Source organism: Vicugna pacos, chromosome 12 (genome assembly GCF_048564905.1).
Source record: "Vicugna pacos chromosome 12, VicPac4, whole genome shotgun sequence".
Classification (NCBI taxonomy): Eukaryota; Metazoa; Chordata; class Mammalia; order Artiodactyla; family Camelidae; genus Vicugna; species Vicugna pacos.
In genome coordinates, this window is record NC_132998.1 from 56,217,675 (window position 1) to 56,225,782 (window position 8,108).

Below are 8,108 nucleotides of genomic sequence, written 5' to 3' on the forward strand. Positions count from 1 at the left end.
ATGTTCTCCTAGGGCAATCTACCCAAGCAATAGAAATAAAAGCAAGAATAAACAAATGGGACCTAATGAAACTTACAAGCTTCTGCACAGCAAAGGAAACCATAAGTAAAACAAAAAGACAACCTACAGAATGGGAGAAAATTTTTGCAAATGAAACCGACAAAGGCTTGATCTCCAGAATATATAAGGAGCTCATACGACTTAAGAAGAAAAAAAGAAACAACCCAATCCAAAAATGGGCAGAAGACCTAAACAAGCAATTCTCCAAGGAAGAAATACAAATGATCAATGACACATGAAAAAATGCTCAGTATCACTAATTATCAGAGAAATGCATATCAAAACTACAATGAGGTTAGAAAAAAAACTACAATGAGGTATCGCCTCACACCAGTCAGAATGGTCATCATTTAAAAGTCCACAAATGACAAATGCTGGAGAGGCTGTGGAGAAAAGGAGACCCTCCTACACTGCTGGTGGGAATGCAGTTTGGTGCAGCCACTGTGGAAAACATTATGGAGATTCCTCCAAAGACTAGGAATAGACTTCCCATATGACCCAGGAATCCCGCTCCTGGGCATATATCCAGAAGGAACCCTACTTCAAAAAGACACCTGCACCCCAATGTTCATAGCAGCACTATTTACAATAGCCAAGACATGGAGACAGCCTAAATGTCCATCAACGGATGACTGGATAAAGAAGAGGTGGTATATTTATACGATGGAATACAATTCAGTCATAAAAACCGACAACATAACGGCATTTGCAGCAACATGGATGTTCCTGGAAAATGTCATTCTAAGTGAAGTAAGCCAGAAAGAGAAAGAAAAATACCATATGAGATCGCTCAAACATGGACTCTAGAAACAAAACAAACAAACAAACAAACAAACCATAAATACAAAACAGAAACAGACTCAGAGACATAACATACAATCTTGTGGTTGCCAAGGGGGAGAGGGGTGGTAAGGGATAGACTGGGATTTCAAAATGTAGAATAGATAAACAAGATTATACTGTATAGCACAGAGAAATATATACAAGCTCTTGTGGTAGCTCACCGCGAAAAGTATGTGGCAATGAATATATGTATGCTCGTGTACAACTGAATAACTGTGCTCTACATTGGAATTTGACACAACATTGAAAAATGACTACAACTCAGTAAAAAATGTTTTAAAACATGGGATATGAATTAGCCATAAGAAATGAAATACTGCCATTTACAGCAACATGGATGGACATAGAGATTATCATATTAAGTGAAATGTCGGACAGATATGATATGATATCACCCATATGCGGAATCTGAAGAAAATGATACAAATGAGCTCACGTACAAACCAGACAGAAATAGACTCACAGGCATAGAAAACAAATTGATGGTTACCAAAGGGAAAGGGGGTGGGGGTGGAGAAATTAGGAGTTTGGGATTAATTTAAACACTGTACTATATATAAAACAGATAAACAAAAAGGACCTACTGTATAGCACAGTGAACTTTATTCAATTCCTCCTAATAATCTATAATAGAATAGCATCTGAAAAAGAAAATCTACATGCACATTTGTAACTGAATCACTGTGCTGTACACTTTAAACTAACAAAACGTTGTAAATCAACTGTACTTCAAGAAACATATTGTTTTAAATTACAGCACCTGAACCCTTTACCATCTGAAAGCATCTTCACACACAGGATCGCATTTGCTACAGCAGCCCTGTGATGAGAACATTTACCGTCCTCTGCTTCACCAGAGAAAACTAAGGATCAGACCTGCCCCAAACCTGGGGACGCTGGGCTGGTCTCTGATTCTTACTCTGTTCTGTTGGCTGGACTTTGCCATTTCTCCAGAGGGAGAGAAATCCTGAAACTCTCAAGTATTCAAAACTGAATTATCCTCCCTAAATCCTCCCTGTTAGCTAATTATTAAAGAAAAGGGCACCTGGCCAGAAGCGTGAATGTCCACGTTAAAAGTAAAGATTAAACGCCCCCCTCCCCGGGACACCGGTGCTGGTCCTCCTTGGGTGATGGGCCTCCCTTCCCAGGTGCCAAGGGCACACTGACTCGCTGTGGACGGGCTTCTTTGCTCCTTTTTCGAAACCTTGAAGAAATATATCCCTTACTTGTGTAACGATATTTGTTCTGATATAAAATTGTGTTGAAAACCATGCTTCTCCTCAGAGCTTCCTGAGAGTTAACTGAGAGATTGTCTTCTGTGGTACAGTCCTCAGTTTGGCTCAAAGAAAACTCTTTTCTATTCGTATTAAAGGCTGTTTGCTGATCATTTTTATTGACGCATGTCTCTATATAGCCATTTATACCTGAGACTGACAAACAGGATACCTGTTGCCACAGTGTGCAGATGACCTGGCTCCCTGCCTCGCTCTGGGCCTCCTTCCTCACAGCCCACCTCCTGCATCTCCCACCTCCCACAGTCCTGAGAGAGTGCCCCCGGAGCCCAGGAAGCCAAAGCCCCACTGACTGCCTGCTTGGTCCCCTGTCCTCCGCTCTCAGGCCTCAGTTTCCCCCCAGGGCACTGAGCAGGAACTCAGAGACAGGGGTGGGGGGTTGGGCCCGAGAAACTTTGATTCCTCATATCTGAAAACACCCTTTGCCCTCCACAGCCTCAGCACAGCACCTCGGGGGTGGCTCAAGGCCACAAGGACAAGGGGCTCTGACTGTCCCTTCCTCCACCTCCTCTGCTTCCTCCAAATTTCTCCAAGGACCAGGTCCCAACATCAATTACCTTCCTTTGGGGTAACTGCTTATATCTCAGTGATCTCTGAGCAGTTCCCACAACCCCGTGCCCTGTTTGGGGTACAGGGGGCGGGAGGAAGAGGTCAGACCCACTGCCTCCAAGTCCAGGCTCTGCCACTACTTAACCTGTGGTCCCGGGCCCCTCACCTCCTCTCCCTGAGCTTCCATTTCCTTCTTCTCCAAAATAGTGACAATCAAATAATGACCAGCATCCTCTTCTCAAAGACTCCTCATAGGATGGGGAGATGGGGGTCTGCCTACCCAGGAGTCTCCCTCTGGCTGAGGGTGAACCAGACCCAGACGTTCTCAGCTGGGTTCACCCAGCCACCAGCTGTGTGTCTAGGTAATAACCAGACACAGCTTGTATCTGTGTATTTTGCGGTATCTGGGCCCAGATACCGCAAAATCAAAAGGGAAAGTGAAGGCCCTGGATCAGAGTTGCTCACAGCACAGGCTCTGCCCAGCAGGCCCCACCCTCATCTCTTTCCTCCCTTCCTACTGACTCCTTAGATAAATAACACAAGACCTGACATTCCAGGTCCTTCTAGGCTCAGTCCATCTTGCCTCAGTCTCTGCAAAGTACCACCTGCCACCAACACACTAGGAAGCCCTGGGGAAATCACTCCCCCACTCCATGGGCTGCCTCCCAGCCCCCTCTGCCCTCTCCACCCCCTACACTCCCCAGCCTGCCTGCTTTATGCACCTTCGTGCCACCAGCACTTGGCACAGTCCCCGAACATACCAGAGGCTCCCTGTGCACCTGTCATGTTGCTGCTGCTGAATGCCTCCCTCATGCAGGTTCTAAGTATTCGCTCATTCAGGTCTTTCTGCCAGAACGCCTGCTCCTACCACCTGGAAAATCAGGCTCCTGCTCCAGAGCACAAATCGGGCATCACTTCCTCTTAGATTGTCCTCCAGGACCTTCCCCTGCAGGACCTTCCCCTGCAGGGTCCCCTGCTCTGCTCCCATGGTACCTGGGAGAGGGGCCTGAGCCTCCCCTCAGCCAGTGTGTCTATGCCCCCCACCTCTTGATCAGGGCGCTCTAGACCTGGCCCTGCTGGCAGGGACAGCACCGGTGCCTTTGGGCCCCAGTGACTCCCCTGAGGAGGCCCATCCTGAGGGTCACCGCCATTTGGATGGCTGCAGAGGGCTGGGGATAGTGCTGACAATACACTGCTCTTTTCTTCCCTGGCTCGTTTCCACTGGACAGCAGAGCTTTTTCTCTCCAAGTGGAGGATGCTTGCTGGAGTGCCAGTGCGCTGGCAACTCAGAAATGTCTAAAACAGAAAGCAAGTCCTGTTTCCTGTTTGGTTCCCAGGCAAAGAGCCACGGTGGATGGAGGACACAGGGTGTGCCGTGTGCTGTCCAGGTACGTATATAGAATTTCCTGTGTAACTCTAGGAACTGTTGGCCCCACCTCCAGGATAAACAAAGCGAGAATTAAAGGCAACAGAACTTGTAAGTCGTACAGCTGGGCTGTGGTCTCAATTTTCTGCTTTGGTGCCTGGAGCAGGGCCTGAGGGGGCCTGGACCCCACAGACAGCCTGACCTTCCCTCAGGGCGGATTCATCCCAGGAAATGTCCCTGGGGCCTCGTGGCCACCCGCCCCAGCACTTGAGGGAGGGACAGAAGAGTCATGGGTATGAGTCCACTAGGACCACACACTACAGTTTGGTCTTAAATCAGTCCAGAACCCAGGCCAGGAATCTGATTGGATTTTGCACATAAGGAAGCCGGGGGCTGGGGAGGGGAGAGGCAGGGGCTCTCTGCCAGCCACTCAGGTGCTTCTGTCTGGCAGGAGAGCAGCAGCAGGTGACATCTGGCAAAAGTCCATTTGTACAAACTCCACCAACTCACATTCCATCTCCGGGTGCTCAGAGCCCAGTTTGCAATGGGCATCCCTGAACACAGAGACAGAGGGGCTCAGGAGACACATGTGCCGGGACCTGGCCCGCCGTCCTGCAGCAGGGGGGGCCCTGACTCCGACGGGAGCTGCTTGGGGCTCGAGGATGGCCTCCTCCCCCGGAGCACAGGGCACTAGAGACCCCACCCAAGGACGGCCCTTCCCTGGCTGGCGGCCTCGGCCACGTTCCTGGGCCCTGGGGCCACGTCCTCGTGTTCTCAGAGGGTGACAGCACTCAGCTCGCAGAGGTGCTGTGAGGACCAACTGTGGGAACCCGGGTGCCATTGCCTAACACGGTGAGGGCCCAGCCCAGCCCCACAGGTGTGAATGTTCCCATCGCTCAGAGGAACACTGAGTGGAATCAGCAGGGAAACGCTAGTATCCATGGGAGCCATGGTGACTGGTGGTCGTGGCCCCACCTGTACCTCAGAGGTTCCTAGATACACGTGCAGATAGAGACATAGGGCTGTCAAGACTGAGAAAGCAGCCCAGTGGAGCAGGACGAGTTCAGGCACCGCGCTGAGGCCCTCCGCTCCAGCACAGAGCTTCAGGATGCAGTGGGTGGAGACTATCTGTATTTCCCTCCAACTGCGGAAGTGGGCTGTTGGACTCACCGTTGTATAAGGGACGGTTGGAACCAGGACCAGTAAGGAGAGTCTTCTTGTGTGTCTACTCAGTGCACGTGTGTACACAGGCAGCCCCAAATCTGGTGCCTCTTCAACTGAAACTTTCCCCCAAGGTCTGCGTCCCTATTATTCATTTTCTCCCTCACTGCTTGGCCTGACAATTTGGTCCAAGGATACAGTCGCCCAACCAGGCCATTCTGCCTCCTGGGAATTGCCAAGGATGGACCTAAGCCAAGTGCTGGCAGGGCCTCAGGGGGCACAACAGAAACTCCTGGTGACAGACCTGCCTGCATACTTTGCTCCCAGAAGGGGAAGGTCTTCTGCTTCCTCCCGGTCTCTGATCTGCCCCAGGCACCTTCCAATGGACCGTCTTCTGCGCTTCCTTTGCCAGACTCCGTTTCTGTCAGTTGTAACCCGAGGACTCTCAGCTGACACAGCTGTGACCCGGGAACTACATCAGATGCACAGGGAGTGCAGTGGGACTGAGCTGTCAGCGTTCAGGGGGAAGGGGATGGGTACTGCATGACCCAAAGCCGCAGTGCCCTAAACGGCCCAGGTGGTGTCCAGCAGAGACTGACTTCTCCAAAGGCTGGTGTTAAGAATTGACGAAGCAATGAAACTCAGGATTCCAGTGGTCAGACAAGCGGGTGCCCGTGACTGCTGACCTCTTCAGGAAGGAATGGAAGGTTCGATGGGGGCCCCAGGGGAACACTGGCTGATGGGGAGGCAGAGGGACTGAGAAAAGTCTTCTGCAAGGTGGTTTTTACAAAAGGACACAGAAGGCAGTGGAGCACGAGGTGGGTGACTGAGGAGATGTCCCGGATCTTTCTCAAGTGTCTCTGACCACCTGCCTGGGGCTCCAGGCGTGGGAGACTGTGTGGCCCTCACACGCTCCACCCGTGGGAACACAGAGAGTCCGTGCCCAGTAGAGCAGGCCTGGGGGCTGCGGGAGAGCAGTGCTCAGATACTTCCTTCTTTTCTCCCTGGAAAGGCTGAATCTGAGGCCACTGAACGCAGGCTCCTCAGAAAGTACTGGCAGAGTGCATTCCCCACGTAGGTGATGAATTCTAGAGAATGGCCTTGTGTTGACTTTCTCTCCTCCCCTGTTTCATTTCCCCAGCCCTTCCACATCCTGCTCGCAGGGATCCCTGAGCCTGGCCTCCAGCTCTGCCCTCAGGGGACCCCAGGCTACAGAGGTGACTGTGGGCGGCACACAGGCTTTGGGCTTCTGTGCTGAGAGTAACGGGAAGCCGCTGAAGAGTCGGAAGCAGCTGCTTGCTAAGATCGTTCTTTTTAAATGTCATTGGAGCCCACTGTGGGGAGTAGATGGACAGCAGGGCCAGGGCCACCTGGGTAAACACAGCAAGACCCTTTGTAGAAGCTGTTGTAGGAGTCTGGGTGAAACGTGAAGGTAGCTTGGGGGAGGCTGTGCGCTCTCTGGCTGTCTCTCTCTGCCCCTCTGTTCAGGGCTGACGCTGTCTCCTACCTGCAAAGAAGCCCTTCTGATCCAAAGCAGCCTGCGTGCCATGTATCAGTCCTGGGTCCCAGGCGCTGGAGGGGAACATACCTGATCTCAGCCCAAGCCAGAGGTGTATGGGCTTCCCCCAGCGGTCCTCGTGGGGCCTGTGGTACCAGGGTCTGAGGGAAGCGACTGGATGGGAGGGCATGAGCCCAGCGGGCTAGCAAGAGGAGTGATGGACAACTTACTCCCTGAGATCCTGGAAGACAGGCTCCTGGGAAAGGCAGTCAGACACCCAGAGCCCAGGTGACCCAATAATTAACAAAGAAATGCTCAAGAATCAGTACATATTTACTGAAGCCTAAGCTACAGAACACAAAGTGGGGAGAGCCAGAGGGATCTGGAATATCTTGTTCCGCACCACCCCCAACTGATGAAGAAGCTGAAACTCAGAGAGGCTGCATGTCTTGGCCGCAAGCTGGTTGACCTCCTTCACACCAAACAAAGGTCCTTGTCCTGGATCTTTGGTTTCCTTTCTCTTTCTTTCCTCCCTCCCTCCCTCCCTCCCCCCCCATCACTGTTTCTTTCTTTCTTTCCTTCTTTCCTTCTTTCCTTCTTTCTTTCTTTCTTTCTTTCTTTCTTTCTTTCTTTCTTTCCTTCTTTCTTTCTTTCTTTCTTTCTTTCTTTCTTTCTTTCTTCCTTCCTTCCTTCCTTCCTTCCTTCCTTCCTTTTTCTTTCTTTCTTTCTTTCTTTCTTTCTTTCTTTCTTTCTTTCTTTCTTTCTTTCTTTCTTTCTTTCTTTCTTTCTTTCTTTCTTTTTCTTTCTATCTCTCTCTCTCCTTCCTTCCTCCCTTCCTCCCTTCCTTCCCTCCTTCCTTCTTTCCTTTGTTCTCTTGCTTTTTTCCAAATTAACCTCTATATCAATATAGCATTTGAAGTTTCATAGGAACAGCCTTGGTCTCTCAGTGCACCCTGGTCCGAAACAGCACCAGGCAACTTGACATACAGTCCATCCAGTGGGTTGTCATCAGCATGATCATCACCATCACCAGCATTATCATCCTCAAGATATCACTGCCTAATTCAGATAAACCCGCTAGAAGTTAAAAGTGAATTGATACTGGAAAAGGAGGGCTGGAGACTCCAACCAGCGAAGACACTTCTGGCTGGGACATCACACCCTGGGGGAGGGGAGAGAGAGGAGCCACTGCCGCCTCTCCCACAATCCAACAGTCCCAACTCTTTGACTTTCTCCTATTTGCAACTCTTGCATTCCCAGTCTACTTCTTGTTGTTCCGCCTGCCTCTCTCTTTCTTCAGGCCCCCAGGGTGTTCCTGGTCCATGACACATGGTTTCCC

General features: G+C 50.6%; 1 protein-coding gene across 1 annotated transcript in view; it reads right to left on the reverse strand.

The window, feature by feature from the left end:
- The window catches only part of LOC102531370 (apolipoprotein L3-like), a 64,848-nt gene that overhangs the window by 22,793 nt on the left and 33,947 nt on the right, over positions 1-8,108 (reverse strand). The window lies entirely within an intron of this gene.